This window comes from Myodes glareolus, chromosome 22 (genome assembly GCF_982192425.1).
Source record: "Myodes glareolus chromosome 22, mMyoGla1.1, whole genome shotgun sequence".
Lineage (NCBI taxonomy): Eukaryota > Metazoa > Chordata > Mammalia > Rodentia > Cricetidae > Myodes > Myodes glareolus.
This window is the reverse complement of record NC_142047.1, coordinates 15,637,938-15,658,130: the sequence shown is the minus strand read 5'-3', so window position 1 is coordinate 15,658,130 and position 20,193 is coordinate 15,637,938.

The following is a 20,193-nucleotide window of genomic DNA, read 5'->3' as shown; positions in this document are numbered from 1 at the left end:
AGGTCTAAAATCGTCCGCATGTGGACAGCCAGCAGTAAGTTGGGCCTGTCTCCAGGCTTGAAGCTGTGGCTCCTAGCCACCGAATGTGGGTCAGTATGAGCATGGGAGGACCTATGAAGTGAGAGGGCTTGGCTTGCACAGATCCAACCATACTCACTCAGGTACAGCGCCTCTCCACGGATCCAACCACACTCAGGTACAGCGCCTCTCCACAGATCCAACCACACTCAGGTACAGCGCCTCTCCACGGATCCAACCACACTCAGGTACAGCGCCTCTCCACGGATCCAACCACACTCAGGTACAGCGCCTCTCCACGGATCCAACCACACTCAGGTACAGCGCCTCTCCACGGATCCAACCACACTCAGGTACAGCGCCTCTTCACGGATCCAACCACACTCCAAGTACAGCGTCTCTCCATAGATCCAACCACACTCACATCTCTGACCCAAGACAGCTCTCTAAGCCATGTTTCCACTATGCTCATTATTCCTGGGTTTTCTAGACTTTAGGTCCTAATCCTCTGCTGAGCCATGACACCCACTGAGCAGATAAGGAATACGTGGCATGAAAGAAACAGGAAAGGCCTGGCCACTTCCAGGCTTCAATTTTGATGGCGTTTTCGGTGTGTTTTAAATGCATCAGCTTCAAAGGAAATGATGCTGCCATAGTCAACATAAATACTGAAAAAATGACTTACTTATTTTTATTTTAACTATACCGATGTTTTTACCTGCATTTATGTCTGTGCACCAAGTGCTTGCCTGGTACTCATAAAGGCCAGAAAAGGACTTGGAACTGGAGGCACAGATGGTTGAGAGTCACCATGTTGGTGTTGGGAATACAAACCTGGGCCCTTGGAAGAGCTGTTAGTGCTCTTAACTGCTGGATCATCTTTCCAGCTCGTCAGCATGAACACATTCCAGGCATTCTTCATCCCTTGGTTCTAATGGAACTCACACACTTGATAATAGTTTGCACAACATTATCCACAATGTTTAATGCTTCTGTGAATGTGTTGTCTTGGTGCACTATGCAATGAAACCTCATTAAATGTGAGTCTGGGGCAGCAATTGTACCATCTATTTTTTTTTAAAGGTCTTTTATCGGCTCTTGTCAGGTATTATCAGTAACTATGTCAGAGATGTTAGCAATGGACAAATAAAATTACTTTAACATAATTTTTACTACTTCATATGAATCTCTTGTTCTAGTGCTTCTTCATGACACTAAAGAAGTCATTTATACAGATTCAATGCAATGCATTTTGAGTGAGGTAACCCAGACCCAGGAAGACAGTTATCACATGCACTCACTCATAGGTGGTTTTTAAACATAAAGCAAAGAAAACCAGCCTACAAACCACAATCACAGAGAACTTAGACAACAATGAGGACACTAAGAGAGACTTACATAGATCTAATCTACATGGGAAGTAGAAAGTAGAAAAAGACAAGATCTTCTAGTAAATTGGGAGCATGGGGACCCTGGGGGAGGGCTGAAAGGGGGAGGGGAGAGGCAGGGAGGGGAGCAGAGAAAAATGTAGAGCTCCATAAAAATCAATAAAAAAGAAGCCATTTATTCGACCATGTTATTCACCATCAATGCCTCTTATTAGAAGCGAGTTGAGCCATCCACATCTGTAGCACCACATCTGTAACAACACACATTTTTTTTTAAAGATTTATTTATTTATTAAGTATACAGTGATCTCTCTGCATATATCCCTGCAGGCCAGAAGAGGGCAACATATTTCATTACAGATGGTTGTGAGCCACCATGTGGTTGCTGGGAATTGAACTCAGGACCTTTGGAAGTGAAGCAAGTGCTCTTAACCTCTGAGCCATCTCTCCAGCCCAACAACACACATTTTAAAATTAGTTGTTCTATCGCAAAACTATTCCAGTTTCCTTTCTTTGCCTGGTTATCATCCAGAGAAACAAACTGACTTTTAGAAATAGCTTCCTGCCGGACAGTGATGGCACTTGCCTTTAATCCCAGCACTCAGGAGGCAGAGGCAGGGGGACTTCCATGAGTTCAAGGCCAGTCTGGTCTACAGAGCTAGTTTCAGGACAGCTAGGGCTGCACAGAGAATCCCTGTCTCAAAACAAACAAACAAACAAAAAAAAATAAAACCAAAACCAAAACAACAAAAAGAAAAACCAACCAATAAACAGCTTTCTTTTCCAGGGCCTATTGCTTTGGTTATGCTTTCCACATATTGTTTAGTAAATTCACCATCACTAACTTGTTTTGATTTTTTTGCCATTAAATACACTAACACTATTGTAACTAGTTTTTTTTTTTAAATGATAGACTCTATCTGCGCTGCAGCTTTGAAATTTTTGTTGTTGAAACAAGAGACTTTTTTTTCTGATATTTTGTCCACATAACACAATCCTTGAGACACACTGAATTAGGTGGAATGTTTTTACTTTTCAGCCCTAAGTGTAGTGATGTGGGATTCCCTTCTGTATGTTGTGAATACCATTGGTTAATAAAGAAGCGGCTTTGGGCCTATTGCAGTGCAGAATAGGGCGAGACAGAAATTCCAAGCAGATAGATATAGAGAGAGGGTAGGTAGAGTCAGGAAAAAGCCATTTAGTCACTGCAGGAGACAGAAGGCAGATGCTGGACATCGGATGAAACCTTACCGGTAGGCAGCAACCATGTAGCAATGCACAGATTAACAGAAATGGGTTAATTTAAGATATGAGAGCTAGCCAATAAGACACATGAGCTAATAGGCAAAGCAGTGTTGTAATAATACAGTTTCTGTGTGGTTATTTTAGATCTGGGCAGCCAGGAAACGAATGAGCAGCCTCTGCCAACAGTGTGGGTCTTTGAAAACTTGCACAAATCCATCACAAATTAAGCAGAGTTGTCTTATAATTTGCCCTAACATTTGCATAGCGAGCCTCTCACTTTCTGTGGACCGATGTCTTTCACCTGCCATTTCTCTAATTTGAGACATTGTTAGGAGCCATGTTGGTGAGTGGGGAGTTAGTTTTCTGTAGGCAGTAGGGGCAAAGGGCTGGAGGTACAACTATAAGCTGGTTCTAGAGCCCTAGAACAAAGAGAGCAGTGTGTATTAACCATCGGCAAGATGTTATCCAACGAGACCGGCTACTCCAGCAAGGCTGGAAATTAACAAAGCTGGCAAGGTCAGAGGTCCGCAAGTGAGCCGGGTCAAGTCAAGAGAACAAGGCAGAGGTGGACAGAGGCTGCTGTAATGTGTGGTGACCACCTCCCTAACGGGGTGAACAGTGTGAGAGCAGTGTGTAGTCTTCTCGTCAGGTAGGCCAGTGTGCTCCCCTCAAGCAATTTCAGTAGAAATTGCCTCAGTTTTGTTTAGTTTCTACCACAAGCCTCTAAATAGCTCAGATGAGCAGCTCTGTGTTTTTTCCCTGATTAGGACCCCCTCATTCTTGGGAATTTCACCCACTTTCTCAGGGGTGTGATGTTGCTCTGCTCACTCCCCCTTTCTCTGCATCTTTACTCATCGGCACAAGATAAGAATTTGAGAGGCACCTCCTAAGTGTCGCCTTTGGTGACTGTAGATCATTCAGTACCAAATTCCCTGGGTAAAACCTATCTGGGCTGACAGAGGCCCCTTCAATGTCAGAGATGTGAATTTGCTGGAATTATTAAAAAAAATAGTTGATGGGCTAGTGGGATTGCTTACCAGATAGAGGGACTTAATGCCGAGGTCATTACCCAAGTAACACCAATTCTGTTGTCTCTGTTCCTCTAGAAAGCCCTGGCTACCACGGTCAAGGTTCTAAAATAACCAATACCCAAATCTTTCACATTTATATCTTTTTTGTTTGCTTGTTTTGTTCTTCAAGACAGGGTTTCTCTGTAGCTTTGGAGCCTGTCCTTGTAGGCCAGGCGGCCAGGCTGGCCTCAAACTCACAGAGACCTGCCTGCTTCTGTCTCTGGAGTGCTGGGATTAAAGGCATGCACCACCACTGCCTGGCTGACACTTGTATCTTAATTTTGAAAAATGTTCAAGTTTCTTTTTTATTTTATTTTATTTTATTTTTTTAGGTTTTTTAAGACAGGGTTTCTCTGTAGCTTTGGAACTTTTCCTGGAACTAGCTCTTGTAGACCAGGTTGGCCTCAAACTCACAGAGATCCACCTGCCTCTCTCTCCTGAGTGCTGGGATTAAAGACATGCGCCACCACCACCCGGTCTCAAGTTTCTTTCTATCAGAAGATACTTTGTATTTGAAATATTTTCCTTTCTCTAGCCTTTGTTTGGCTTTATTAATGTTTTAATTTGCTTTTGTAGTTTTAAATAATCAAAAGTAAAGACTAAATCTCTAAGAAATCAGCTCAACTCCAAGAATGGGGACAGGGGGAGCAAAAATTACCTGACTAACAACTCACCCTGCCAATCTGGCACTCAGAGACAGCCAACATTTCTCTGCCCCCTTCTCACTCTCTGGGACAGTCCCACCTCAGTCTGCCATGTTCTTCACACACGGAACTGGCAATATTCTTGTGCTTCTATTGCCCCCAAACCCAGCAGTACTGGTAATCCCTGAGGGACTGGCCTGTTTGCCTTTTAATTTCTTCTAGTGATTGTGAAAATTCCGGTTGTTATAACACAAATATTTAACAAACGATTCTAGAAATGAAAACTAAGATTCTAATTAAGCAAAAATGCATTCAGAGGCATCAGAAGCAAGGTTCCTGACTCTCATGCGTCCCCTTCCTTCCTGAGAAAGCAAACCTAAGGGAGAGAGAGTTCTGCTTGGTCATCAGGACCTGGACTTTTTCAAGGAGAGCTACCTGAAGGCACTCTGAATATAACAATGTGTCTGTATTGAGTCAACACCTCCCCTCCCCCACCACTCTCCTTTTCTATTGGCCTCAATAGATACTCTTCACCTACATTTGCTGCTGTTTTCTATTGGTCAGACTTTTATCACTATGACAGAGCATTTGACCCCAGCAACTTTAGGGAGGAATCATTTGTTTTGGGTCACGGTTCAGAGGTTTCAGTCTGTTGTAACAGAAAGGACCCAGTGGAGCAGAGACAGTGAGACTCAAGGACGGGCCTATGGAGAGACAGATCCTTCAAGGGTTCGTCCTCACTGACACTCTTTGCACCCCTCCATTGTCTACTCTGATTTTGATTCACCAGATTGTTAAATCTACTCAGATAGACCAAAGAACTTAAGGTCCAATCACTTCCCAAGAGCCCATCATCTGGCAGCCAGGCCTCCCACGTGAGCCTGGGAAGGAGGTTGATGATGATCCATAATTCAATGATGATGATTCAAGATGAAACACTTACATAATGGATTGAGAAATCCTTGCAGGAATGAAGATGGCCAGTTCGTTGGTGCCAGGGCCTTTAAGAAAAGCCCTCTGTGAAGATAAGGAATGTGCTAGGGGGAGGAGAGTCTTGAGAGACGACCTTGAACAAATGACAAAGCCCCTTCCCCTCCTCTAATTCAGTGGAACAAGGACACCAAAGTAGATGTTGACGTTGGAGGCCTTCGAGGGGGAAGCGTTCACTGATCTCCTATCAGCCTTCTGGTTGTTGGTTGTTAGAGGTCACGTTGACATGTGCCTTAAGAAGGGACAGTCACAGGTAAATTCACCTCAGAGCTGTGAGATTGCAGTGGCATTGAAGCTGCTGGTTGGCTAGAATTGTCCTGTCTGTACGAAACACTGAGAGCTGATACTGATGGAACGCTAGCAGGGAGGAGCTGTTCTGAGCCTTTCCATGTTATAACGTGGGCTATGCACACCGTAATATCGACCTTTCGAAACTGTACAGTTCCTAGGGGCTAGTGCATTTTCAGAGCTGTTTAATCCTCCCAATTCTAGGAAATATTATCACTCCCATTTTATCAAGGGGGACCTAAAGACTCTGAGGGAACACATAATTAGCCAAAGATGAGGCAGTAGTGACTCGGGCAGTAGGTGAGAGGCTGGGAAAAGGACTCCAGAGCCTGCTTTTCCCTGGCTCCACTGTTGGTCTACAGCCTTTAGATTTTATCTTGCACCTCTTCAGAGCCTGACAGAGCCAGAAGTGTTTGTCCAGCGTCAAATCAAATCTGTCACCAAGCTCATAGTCCTACTGGGCTCTGCCCCTCCAGGTTTCCCACATTGTCCCATGAGTTACCGGGACCCAAATCAGCACACCAGCCTTGCTTGGTGGGGACCTGACTGAACTGAGCCGGCACCTGCTGATTGATGCTACCTGACAATATTAACATTCTCTCTGTTCTGCTTTTCGCTTTTAGATCATGTTCTTGTTCTTAAGACTTCTTTTCTCTGCTCAAATGCATTAGAAGTTATACCTGGAAAGAATTGAAAGACCTGGATAAATCCGGACCCCTCCCCCTAGCAGGAAAAAAACAGAGCCAAAAATCTAAGCAGGGAGAGAAGAATTAGAAATCTAGGGTTAGCTGGTTCCGTGACTCTGTTTCAGGAATTAGCTGAAGATAAAGTTAGATTGTAATCTTGAGAATAATCTTGAGAAACAGAGAGTTGCCCCCCTTGTGATCATCACTGGTATTTTTGGAATTTTCTATGACGCCCTCCCTACCCCCTTCGGATTACAGGGCTGTGGTTTCTTTCCTTAAAAAACCCTTCTCCCAGTTACTCGGGGTCGAACTCCTCCCCTGAGTGGGTTATGAGTTTCGGCCCCAGTGCACTGGTTCCTGGCCTGTCATTAAACCTTGTGTGATTGCAGCAAGGACGGTCCCTCGTGAGTTACTGGGGGGAGGTCGTGTTATCCCGAGACTTGAGTGAGAGTCTACCCACACCGGGGGTCTTTCAGAATAACGTCTTTTAAAGTTAAAGCAGCTAATTACACTGCATTGAGTTGTCTATTGAGAAAAATTCTGTGACTTGAACTAAATGTTTCTATGTGTGGACTTAAAACCACCACCAGCAACAACAAATGGATATTTGATATTGCTTCTCCTGTATGGAGAATGTCCTATTCTACTTCTAAGAAAACCTCATTGATTTTATTTTTTTGTGTGTGACTTTTTCAAGTACGCACAAAGTAAAAATGGCTTAAAAGAACTGGGTTGTACAAATGGCACTCGACATAAACTTTTTAAAAATTAGTAAGACATTTGTTTTAAGTTGCATTTTGACTTTCTTTGTAAGGATGTATATTGTATGTTTAACCATCATTAACTAATATTAAATACTGCAGTGTAATTTGCCATTGGTCTATATCCTAAGCCTTCAGTGTTTTGAGACAGGGTCTCTTCATGTATCTCAGGCTGACCTCTTACTCTGGATCCTTCCTCCGACTTCTCCTTTTCCTCCTGAATGCTGAGATCTTAGGGATGGGCCACTGTTTGCTGGCTATTCCATCGCTGGGAGACCTAGCTGTTGGAGATGACAGCATTTAGAACCAGGAGGGACCTGCATCCTGGGATCCTTCTGTGCCTGTCTGTCTTCCTTTTATGGACACAACTGTGGATATAAAGTGTGCAAAGAGCACTGTAGGTCTCTTCCTGTGGCACCAGGCTACCTGAGAAGCGTTCCCTGTATAGAGCCTAGCTACCTGGCAGTGGTGGTCATGTGATGGACCCGGATCTTACAGTTCAGGACTGAGGACTGGCACCACCTGTGCTGACCACTTTTATGCTAGTTGGCATTTATCTTTTTCTAGAAAACAAGTATAGGTGTAGGACACAGCCTCAACAAAAATATCTCTTGCCAGGGTAGAGGCATGGGGATTTTAGTAAAGAATATGAAGACGCGAATGAAAATAATAAAATGGAGAAACATACAGGAGGGAGCTCCAGTGAGAACTGGAATTAGCCTGCGTTTAATTGCTTAAAATACCCCCAAACTGCATTAACATGATACAAGGAAATGAACAGGCCAGTTGAAGGTCATGGGCTAAACCCATGTTAAACATTCTGTTGTTAGAACAAAACAAGTCACGCTCACACCCCACCTCAAAACACTCTGTAGACAAACCACTCCATTGGTGGAATCCAAAGTTATCTCCTTAAGGGAACTGGAACTTAGTTGGATCTATGGACTTTTGTTTGAGGAAGAAACACATCTACTTCTCTATTCTTGAAATACAAGGTCTGGATATTAGCCACACCTGTTGACAATAACCTTGAGAGAGCAGAACTCCGCAACCTAAATCCGCGTGGATTTCTATATGTTCAAGGCCAGCATGGTCTACCTAGGGAGTTCTAGGATAGCCAGAGTTACACAGAGAAACTCTGTTTCAGGAAAGAAAGCAAAGAAAGCATCGTACAGGGAGATTGGTAGAGAGGAGAGGCAACTGGGGTCTGTGTAGTCCTGGTAGAGAGGAGAGGCAACTGGGGTCTGTGCAGAGGGACGGCACAGAAGAGGGAGCATCTGAGAGACAGATTGGGAGAGATAGGATGGGTTGCTTGACTAATGCTTATGTGAGTGCCAATAGGCAAGTTAAAAAGCTCATAAATCAATCAGCCAAGCACAGTGGTGCACTGGAATTGCAGCACTCTGGTGGTTGTGGCAAGACTAACCAAGAGTTCATGCCAACCTGGGTTTTATACTGAGTACCACGTCAGCAAATGTTAAACGGCAAGACTAGGTCACAAAAACCTCCAAAAAGCTAAATGAATCTCGTCTACAAAATTGTTGGTTTCCTCTACGCTATACAACTGTATTAACTGTTGTAAAAAGAAGAAAATGTTTATAGTATTGGTAGTGAACTAGATTACATTGCAGGTTGTAAATTCTGTTTTTTTTTATAATGAATTCTGTTTATGAGTATGCACAGTAAAAATGGGAACTCTGTTGATAAAAAAAATCTTGTGGTGTGTGCATAGAATGTTAGATGTGCATATTCAAGAATGGCAGCTGATAAAATGAAATCGGATTTTCTTTTTCTTAAAAAAGTATTTGAGCCAGGAAGCCAGGGAATCTCAGCTAACTAGAATCCTGGCTCCTTTGGCATAGGAGAGAAACCAGGGTGGGGCAGACAGAGGAGATTTATTCATTCTGTCTACAGGGGCCCTGCCATGTGTTCAACTCCTATCAATAGGATAGGCAATTAGGAAGACATAGGCTAGGCATTGGTCTTTGATCCAGGCACTCAGGAGGTAGACACAGAGTTAAGCTAGCCTTGTCTACATATTGCTTTTCTGGCCAGCGGGACTGTGTACTGAGACTTTGCCTCAAAAACAATCAAACAAGCAAATAAGCACACTCCTTGCTTGGCCTGAGGCACAAAGCAGGATGAGGAGCAGAGAGAGGCTGGAGATAGGAACTGGAGTTGCTCTGTGGGATAGGACACCTGGTTGAGATCCTGGTCTCATGGTGAGCATGAGCTACAGAGAGATGTCTGTCAAGCCGAGAGACCTGGAGATGCCAAGACTTATGTGGGGACGTAGACCTGAAGGCCAGCCAAGCGGCTTGACACAGAAACCACATTGTGGTCAAGTGTGTTGTTTTAAGCATAGGAAGGCCTCAAGATGAGGGTGATTCATCGCCATGGAAGGCTCTGAGGGACCGAATGTGGAGAGGTTTGTGGGGGAGTTCAGGGGGTGTGGCAGTGTGCTGTATAAACACCATGCCTGTGGCCAGTGCCCACTCCAGCGATAAATGAGATAAATGAGGTGGTTTTGTTTGGGTTGTTGACCAACCCTTTCTGTTTCAGTAAGCAAAAAGTTTATTTGAATATTGTTTAGGAAAAATATATAACTGAGAGATCAGACTCATTTTTATAATTTGGGGGAAAGATATAAGCTTCATTTTTAATGTTAATTATTGAATATGTTGACCCAAATAAAGAAAACACATTATTCCATTTATAGGAGCCAGGCATGGTGGCTGCATGCCCATCGTGACAGAACGTGGCTGAGGCAGGAGAATTATGAGTTCACAGGTAGATTGGGCTTCACAGTGAGCTCCTGGCATGTGTGTTTTGATCTGGAAAGTTGTGAGGGTGGCATGTGAAACTGGATGTTGGTAGGTCTCTTTCAGGCAGAAGGGTCAGGAGAAGACTATTCATAAAAGCTTAGAAGAGTCTTCAAAAACAGCAAACACATTAGCAATTGCTAAATTAGACAGAGGACCTAAGGATGTTCATTAGATCAGCATTTTAACTCCTCTGAGCTTAAAAATGTGTGTAACCAGAGGTTGGGGAGGAAGGGGTAGAATGCCTTGTTGGGAGATATGGAACATAAGTGGGGGGGACACACAGTGAGGACTGACCTTGGACTCAGCCAGTGTCCCCAGATGTGCTGGTGTACCAACTCTCTCTGCCCAGTCGTGTTACTTTATCTGCTCTACCTTGGAGACTCCCTTGTGGGAGCAAAATGCCAATCTCAGGCATATGCTTCCACTTTGAGGGATCCCTTCCCTCCACGTCACTCACTCACATACAAATCCTGGCATTTACTGACACCACTCTTGGGAAGAACAGTCAGAGATTCCCAGGTTAGAATGGGAATGAAGTTTTGCCTATGTTTCTTTAAGAGATGGGGAGTTAGTTACCTCTGTGCCTTGGGGCCTGAGTCTCTCCATGCCCTAGCACTAGGTAGGTGAAAGGTGGCATAGATTAGAGTGGCCAGTCAAGGGTCATTGTCCACCGAGTCCCACAGGAGGGCTGGGGAAAAAGTGCTGTGGGTTTCTCTGGGCACCCTCCCGCTCCGGCTTACTCATTAACTTCTAGTTGGTGGCCTTCCTTGTGGCCTTCCCTCTACTTGGCTCCTCCTCAGCATGGAGAAATTATTGGGATGTGCCAAAGAAGTGTCCTTACTCTTCAGGACTCCTATGCAGTGAACCATGTATGCACTGGTCACATCTTGTAACACATGCCTGTACATGCAGAATTCAGCTACGTAGATTTCTGTGCTGTGTTCACACTCAGATCTGAGTATGGAAAAACATCATTTACCAGGAGTACTTAGCTTTGTCTGCTGCCTGGGTCCTGGTGGGACACTGCCCCGGAGGGCAAAGCTCAGGAGCTGGACAAATGAGGTGGAGTCCACAGCACACATGAAATCACCCCTCCACTGTGGAGACATCTGAACCCAAGCCAACTAGATCAAAGGCCATAGATCCACACAAGAACAGCGGGTTGCCTGAAGGTGCCCAGAAGCTGTCCAACCAGGGTTTGGCCTGGCGCAGTTAATACTAACCATTCTGCGGGACCTTCAGCAAGGCTCCTGAGGATGTGTTGTCTGTAATGCACACATTAGCCCTGGCTCCATTCATTGCCAGGTGTGTGACTCAGAGTAAGTCTGCAGCCACTCTGTACCGGGGGTCTTCACATACGCGGCTGGTAGTTCAGGGTCTGAAATCACAGACTTGGAAGGAATACACACAGAAATCAGCCGCTCCCACACCCTCTTTCGGACATACCATGCTTAGAAGCTGCCCCAGATCCACCTTTCCCTGGTAGTCCAAGCCTTTTGGATTTCTGTAGATGCTTTATTGTGGAGCATAGTCGATTCTGTCCTTAGCTCCTGGTGATCAGCTCAGCCTCAAGTTCCTCTCTTTTCCCAGAAGGCTACAGGGTGCAGTTGGAAGTCCCAACCCTCAAATCTTGCCTGCGTTTTCCAGTGAGCTCTCCCATCTTGAAGCCACCTAGGGCCATAGACCCTAGCCACTGAATGGCTTTTGTTTTTTCTTTCTTTCTTTCTTTCTTTCTTTCTTTCTTTCTTTCTTCCTTCCTTCCTTCCTTCCTTCCTTCCTTCCTTCCTTTCCTTCCTTCCTTCCTTCCTTCCTTCCTTCCTTCCTTCCTTCCTTCTTTCTTTCTTTCTTTCTTTCTTTCTTTCTTTCTTTCTTTCTTTCTTTCTTTCCTTCTTCCTTCCTTCCTTCCTTTCTTTCTTTTTCTTTCTTTCTAAGACAGGGTTTCACTGTAGCTTATGGAGCCTGTCCTGGAACTAGCTCTTGTAGACCCAGGCTGACCTCAAACTCATAGAGATCCACCTACCTCTGCCTTCCAAGTGCTGATATTAAAGGCGTGTGCCACCACTGCCCTGCTCTGAATGGCATTCTTAGCAAGCACACTGAACATTCTAAATGGGGTAGGAGTTTTTTGCTTGTTTGCTTTCTGTTCTCCTAGGTAACTCTAAATCCAGTAAAGTTGACAGTGAAGATCAGTCATCACATCTGTGAAATGCATCTAAGAATTAAGAAGGCCCACCACACTAGGAGAAGGATGGAAGAGAGAAGGGAAGTGGGGGAGGTGGCCCAAGGGCTCTAAGTTACAAACATGGGGCTTCATTTCTTTGCTACCCGTATCATCAGTGTTCTGGGTTCTAGTTCTTTATTTTTTTAGACAACTTTTGATATTTAGTTATTTTTATCTTGTGTGTATGGATGTTTAGCTTGCATGTAGTCTGTGAACTATGTGTATCTCTGGTGTCCACTGAGGCCAGAAGAGGGTGTTTTACCCTTGAAACTAGAGTTACAGATGGCTTTGGGCTCCCATGTGGTGCTGGGAATCACACTCAGGTCCTCTGCAATTAACCACCAGGCCATCTCTGCAGTCCCAAAGACTCTAGTTCTTTGAGCTTCACATTAAGTTAGCAAAGTTCTCTGTGTCATTGACATGGGTTCCTACAATGTGCATTTTAAGTGATTATGGGGTGAAAAGCTACTCATTGTGTGTTGTCCCTCTGACCGCACAATCAGCAGCTTGGCCATGTGTAGCCTTGACTCGGGTCTGTTCCACAGCCAGTGGCTGGGAGCTGGCAGATCCACAGGGCCTGGGCAGAGGTTTATGTAGCTATTGATTTCCTTGTCTTTCTTTAAAAACAAGATGTGTGTCTTTGTGGCTCCTTTATACATGAAGGAGCAAGTTACTCACTCAGGTGGTCACAGCAGGAGGATGTCACCTCCACGATGGCGCCATCAATGGTCCGCATATGATTTATTCATCCACAGCTGAGAAGCGGTGGGCTTTGGTGGCTGCTGATCTGGGCTGTAAGAAAGCAATGCCCTGGGGCCCCATCTTCTTTAGTGTCCCCCACATGATTTATTTTCTTCTCGCTGGTCAGGAGCTGAGACATAGGAATTTCTGCACAGATGTATCCAGGGCAGGGGGAAGGGCAGCCACTGGAGCAGCTGGCACTGAACACCCCAGCATCTTCACCATAGCATCTGCTTCCTTGGTGTTCAGTTCGGGGACTGAATTATTCTAGCTGAGTGCTACTGCTGACAGTGCAGTTCACTGTAAAGGGGCAAAGGGGCAGCCATGCAAAGATGACTGCTACATTAAACCTGCTCCGATTTTCAGAGATGCCTTAGTTGTTAAGAGCACTGACTGCTTTGCCAGAGAACCTGGGTTCAACGTCCAGCACTCACATGGCAGCTGACAACCCTCTGTTGCTCCAGTTCTAGGTGATCCCATGCCCTCTTCTGACCTCTGCGGGCAGCAGGCATGCCTGTGGTGCAGACATACATGCAAAAATCCATACACATAAAATAAACAAATGAATCAGAGAGAAGGGAGAGGGAGAGGGAGAGACAGAGAGAAAGGGGGAGGAAGGGGGAGGGAGGGAGAGAGGGAGAAGGAGAGAGAGGAAGAGAGGAAAGAGAGAGATATTTTTAGAGGTGAAATGTTAAACTGACCCCCAACGTCTTTCTTCATCCAGCCTAGTTAGTTACCTGGCCTTTTCTGAGCTGCTACTAGGTCCAGACCCTGTGGGACACTTAGATGGGACACTTATAGCTATTGGGGACACTTTTATGAAGAACATTCTCTGTATAGATATGGTGGCACAGACTTGTAATTCTAGTTCCTTGGGAAGCTGAGGCAGGAGGATAGCAAATTCAAGGTTAATCTTGGCAACATGAAGGGGAAGGCTGGGGATGTAGCTTTGTGGCATTTGCCTGGCATGCATGATGCCCTAGGTTCAATCCTCTGTGCCATGGGGAGGCTAGGGGAGGAGGACATTTCTTCTGCTTCCTTGGGAACTTGCACCACAGTCTGGGTGGGTGGTTCTGTATAGGTATAAGATCTGATGGATTACAATGTAAGATGGCAGCTCTTAGGTCAGCTCTAGGAGTCTTTGCTTAGAGAACTCGGTGGGAGAACGGTACTGCCTGAGTTAAATAGTCACGGATGGGGGACTATTTAAGTAAGGTCTGGAAGAAAAGGTAGCACCTCGCCTGCCAGTAAAAGGGAGAAAGTCCTACAAAAGGGCATGAACAATGTGTGCACAGACTGTCTGGGAATTAGTTACATCAAAATAGAACTTGGCCAACCCTATTGTGGTTTAGTATAAAGGGTGTAAAAACGAACCATTATTGAGCAACTATGTGTGCTCAATTATATATTCATGCTTTAATATACTGTTTACTGCCACAGGAGGCTGTTTTATTTTGTTCACATTGCTGTTGAAGGAAAGGATTCTGGAAAGTGACACAGTAAAAGATTAGATGACGTCCTAGCACATTGAATCAGCGGTGATGCGCCCCCTTGTGGCAGGAAGATGAGGAGCCAAATCTAGACTCCAAGAGAGCTGGGTATCTGCTCTTACTGACTTGGTTTTTAATTCTAGCCTGGCTTTCACGCGGATTATGCTTCTGCGACCTCGAGCAAGCCATTTAGCACACATAAGTCGTCATTTCCTCATCAACGAGGTGAAAGGGTCATCTTCATCTGGAGGGAGGGATGTCCATGAAAAAACACCAGAGACTATAAATAAAACATCACGCAAATAAGGCATTGTGCTTGCTTCATTTTCCTGGTTGCAGAGGCTGATAGGCCCAAGTTCCGGCAGAAGCACCTGCGTCACTGCTTGCAACCCTCCTGGCTATAGCCAGCTTTGTAAACGGAGACAGAAAGTGTACGTCCCCGGCTCTTTCCTCACCTTAGGAGACACGGAAACTTCATAGAGGCTGGCAGTGGATCATGGCTTCCTGTCTAGAGACGACACACACCGGGGCTGAAATGCAGTGAGGGGAGCTGGGGTGGAAAGGGAGAAGTAGGCAGCAAGGCATGAGCAGATAACTGTGGGGTTTTTGCATTTTAGGACTCCAACCCTTTATGACATGGCGCTCTTCACAATAATGCACACACTCACAGCGTCCTGGCTGTGCCAGGAGGGCTGCAGTGACTGACATGTTCGGTTTGGACGCAATCAGACCACGAAGGAAAAGCCTCATGTTCTGCTTTGTGTGTCAGTTAGCTCTGCTCAGTTTCAGGGGCTCCTTCAGGCCAGCTCCCACAAAGACACTGTATTGGCCTGTGTAACAGGAAAAGTCCAGAAAAAGTTCTGGGTCGGGGCCAGCATAGTCACGGCGTTGATCTTGAAGATACTGGCTTTTACTTCTGGCCACCTTCCACTTCCTGGTGGCATCGTAGTGACCAGGCTCTAGCTTCATGGCTACCCAGTCTAGCAATTCCTAGTCAAAGTTCCAAGTGAGGATACACTCATTGGGTCAGCTCAGTCATGCGCTCATCTCTGAACCAATCGTGTTAAGCAATTAGAAGTTGAATTTCACAAGCCCATGTCACATCTCAATTCCTTTGCAGCATAGGATCAGTTTCTCCAAGTCATATGGACTGGCTGGAGGGGTTATCTTTCTAAATTAAGAGCCCTTTGGTATAAGAAGGCTGAATGGATGCCAGCAGGCCCTGCAAGTGTGTTTATAGATACTAAACTAGAAAAAGACATGATTTTCAGCTTCTAGACAGATCCCTAGGGAAACATGTTTCAAAGCATATTTTAATTTGTTTTCAAATTATGCTCACCAAGTTCCTCGAAATTCCCCAAGAAAAACAAATAGCAAGCCAATAGGCCCCACGGTTTCTCACACTGGGATAGAGTTGGGGATGAATAATATCCTGCCTCGTTGTGGTTTTGGACTCTTGTGACTCTAAGAAAACAATAAACAAGTCAGCAAGCTATTCCAGAGTGGCGCCAGGAGGTGTCGACAAAGAGCTGAGAAGAGGTTCCCTAGAGCTTGTTTCCCTGAGGGGACCCGCTGCAGAGGGGTCCTAGGCCTGCAGCAAACAAACATTAACTTAGGTAAGAAGGACGGGGTCGGAGGAATATTCAAGGCAGAAGGAACAGCTTTGCAGGAGTGCGAAGCGATCGAGGGACCAAAGAACGCCGCTGAAGCTGGGGAAAGGTTCTCTTCCCCTTCGGCCCCCGAGGCGTCCCTGGTGGCACCTGTTTCTCCCCTGACAGTGATTTCCTCTTCTCTCATAACAGCCCTTGGCCGTGTTATTTTCTCCCTCTGCTCCCCTGGGCTCCTTTCCTTGCTTTCTGACTCCCGAAAAGCAACAGAAGCAGCTAGTGCCATCCCACCCGGTTTCTGCCAGGCCAGAGTTTGCCAGTTGAAAATTCCTCCACTTACCGGGCTCTGCTCCCCACCCCCACCCCGACTTGCTGTGTGGCAGCCTCTGTACCAAGAGGATGCCCTCCCCAAACAGCAACCTCCCCGTAATGCTTCTTCCTAGGCACTAACCTTGCAGCCACGCTTTCCTCAAGTTGGTCAGCAGATGGCAGCTTCTTCCCAATAATTGCTGGAAGGCTCAGCCGACTCAGAACTGCAATAATCTACAGAGAATTCAGCACAGAAGACCCAGACCTGAGTCAGAGGACAGGAGAGAGACCTCTGCCCCCATCCACAGGGGCCCCACCCGTTCCCCGTCTCCATCTCTTCCAGCAGCCTCCCTTTCTGGACCCATTCTCAAAGTCAACAGCAGCTAAATCATTTATTTTAATGAATTAAAGCAGGGTCTCACTCTGTGGCCATAGTTGGCCTTGCATTCACTCTGTTGTCCAAACTGGCTCCAAACTCACTACGTGGTCCAAGCCGGCCTTGAACTTGTAGCCTTGCACTCCTAACCTTTCACGCGCCTGGAGTTACAGATATGGGCCACTATGTCTACCAGGTAGTTCTCAAAGCAAAAACTGTTTCCACCCATGAGATATTCTGGTGCTAGTTCTCAAGACTGTCAAATCCTAACCCAGGGCTAGGTGGCGGACTCTGGCAGCGCCAGCATTTGAGAGGCAGCGGTGGGCAGATCTCTCTGAGTTTGAGGCCAACCTGGTCTACACAGTAAGTTCTAGGACACCAGGGCCGACATAGTAGAGCTCTATCTCAGAAAAAAGAAATCCTAACCCTTTCCCCTACACAGCCCCATTCTATCCCTGTGCTTCATCTGATAATTCTGTGGACTCCAACCATGTCCGTGTTAGAAGCGGCCTCACAGATGGCCGATCTGGAAGTTGCCCTGTGGTCCATGGGGTGGGCCAGAGCAGAAAACAAATATATCATCAGTTTTACTAGTTGAAATTTAGCATTTTTCTTTATTATAACAGAGGCACACCAAACACGCCACACCTGTGCCCCTCGTGTGGCCAGTGCCCCCATTGGCATTCTCAAGCCTCGTTTAGTTACCCAGTTTTCACAAGCCTCACGTGAATTGATCAGGAGACCTCCTTCTAGATCGTGTTACTTAGGGTGTCACACAGCAGACTATGTTTCATAATATCCAGCTTTTTTTTTTCAAAATCATAACCCATTTTTAATATAATTGGCTATCTGTAGTTCTGTATATCTTGTCTTCAACATTTGAAGAACTATCCTGAAAATACACAAGAGTATCAAAGAGGCCCATGGCATGGAAAAGATTAATAATACCAACATTCCTCTAATTCATCCCTTTGGTCTGATAGAGGGACCTGACTCCGGCAGAAGAGGTGGCTTCCTCTGAAGGTCAGACTGACTTTGAACAGGTGTGCTTGCTCTCTGGTTATAAGACAGAGGGGAAAAGACAAGAGGGATAGGGAAGCAGCAAGACATGGGGGCATGGTGACTCTAAAGGCCCATGTTCTGGTCCAAGCTTCCCTTCTGGGCCATCTCTCCCTCTGTCTGTAGCCAGGGGCGGGAGTGGGGTGGGGTGGGATGAGAATGGGGTGGATGTGGGGTGGAGTGGGCATCCTACAGACTTCCCTTCCCCAAGGCATAAAATCAAGCTCTCAACTCCACTCCACGGAGGACATTTTCCAGGGGCTCCTTAGCTTGCTGCTGGGAACTTGCAGACACTTGGCCTAGGACCTGGTCCCTTTTCTGGATGGTGCGTCTAGCAGTTGACGAATCCATTGTTTTAGACACCCTTAGGCTTGACAGTGTACATTTAGAATTTTTCAAAGGGTGAGAAAATACAGCAAGGTTTCTTCCCTTCCTCCCTCCTTCCCTCATTTCCTCTCTTCCTCTCTCCCTTTGTCCCTCCCTTTGTCCCTCCCTCTGTCCTTTCCTCCCTCCCTCCCTTCCTCCTCTTTCATCCCAGCATCTAACAGGCTGACCTCAAACTACTGACCCTTCAGATTCAGTCCCTCTTGCTGCCAAGGGCTGAGATAGGGGTGTGCCACTATGCCAGGCTGTAGTGAGGATGCCCGACTTTCCTTCTCATCCTGCAATGCATTCCTGTGCTCCTTCCATCCCAGGCATGCTCATTCAGCTGAGTTTCTGCTCCCTCATCTAGGATGAGTCCTGGTTGCTGTGTGAGGTGGGAGCTCATCTCTTCTGGATGATTCCTTTATGCAGAGACCTATGGCCCCTCTGTGTCATTCTGCTCCAGAATCTGACCTCAAGATCCCATCTTTGGTACCATTTGGCATAGCCTCAGAATACCGTCTTAGGAGAAATCCATCTCTGCTCTGCCTCGCATGAAGATGGAGGCAAACCCAGCATCCTCCTTTGGTAAGCATGTCATATCTGGATCTGTTTGGAAGACTTTGAAAGAGAGTCTGGCTGGGCTTCGGAGGCATCCCGAGGCTGTTGTGAAGATCAAGCAAAGGGCTTGATAAATGTCAAATGATATTATTAGCAGCAATTTGCACCCATCGAGGAGGGAGGAGGCACTCCAGGCATATGCGAAGAGAACTTTCCCAGAGTTCATCCCACTCCCCTTGGAACATCCATTTTACTATCCAATTGTCCAGTGACCACGCTTCTACCTCCCTGCAGGACCGGGAGAAAAACGTCAGGTTTATTGCAGGCAGACAAATGCAACCCAATTTCTGCAGGAAATGCAGAAGCCAGAAACCACCAGCAGAGGGAGGAATCGGCAAAGCTGAGACCCGGTAGGTCTGAAATAGAGCAAGTCTCTGTGGTCTGTGAAGAATGTGTTCCAAGACTCCCCCACTTCCCCTCCCCACACCCAGTGGAAGGCTGAGACAGCACCTGGCCCTGAGCCCTCTATCATATGACGCTTTCCCCTCTACCGACACGTGCTAAAAGTCAATGCAGGGGTCAGGCTCAGTAAGAGAATAACTGCAATAAATAATAATAAAGTAGAACAATTCATGCGCTGTAATAGAATCACCAGCATCACAGCTCTGGTGCTTTCGGGTTATGATGTAAGCAAAATAAGGGTCGCTTGAGCATGATCACTGTGGTTCTGTTGACAGTGGAGCCGATAACCTAGTTGGCTCCCGAGTGACTGACAGCAGGGATGTCCAGAGTCAGGGTTGTCCAAGTTTTATCTCCCTCCTCCCAGTGGGCTCCAATGAAATAAAACCTTCGGAAGGGTTTGCTTCTAGAGTCTTCCATCTAACATTTTCAGTTGACTGCAGGTGACTAAAACTCGGGAAAGCAAACCTCCAACTGGACCACAGCAAAAGGAGTCCTTCAGGCCAAGTACACTCGGCAGAAGTCTTCTGAGGGGTTCCACAGCACTTTGAAGCCAACCATGGTTTGCTGTTTCTGAGATCAGAGGCTCTGCTCCTTCGGTACCCATTCATGGTTACAGTGGCATCAGAGGCCTTACTACTTCTGCACCCATTAATGGCCACAGTGACACCCTTCTACAACTTTATGATTTGTAATCTACTCTGGACAAGGTACAGAAGCCACTAAGGAGTCAGACAAGCCCTCTGCTCCCAGGTACATAGTGCTCACTGTAGAGTTCTGTGCACAAGAGTGAGTTCTAGTCTCAGGCTGAGCATTTGTTCAATGCAAGGGGGAAAAAAAGAACTCAAATTCCCCCCTGATTTCTGTTAAATGAATGAATGCGTGCATGCATGAATGGGATTTTCTATTTTGAAGGTTAGTTTCTTACCACCTTCCAGTCCCTATAGTTGGCATTTTCAGAAGGAACACAGGACCAGAAATGGGTTTAGTCTGGAGTAGCAGTCAGGAAATGTGGGCAATGACCTCAGCTCTGCTGACCTGTGCTGGAGTCTGCTGTGGGAGGCCTCTGCTCCTTGGTTTCCTCAGGGAATG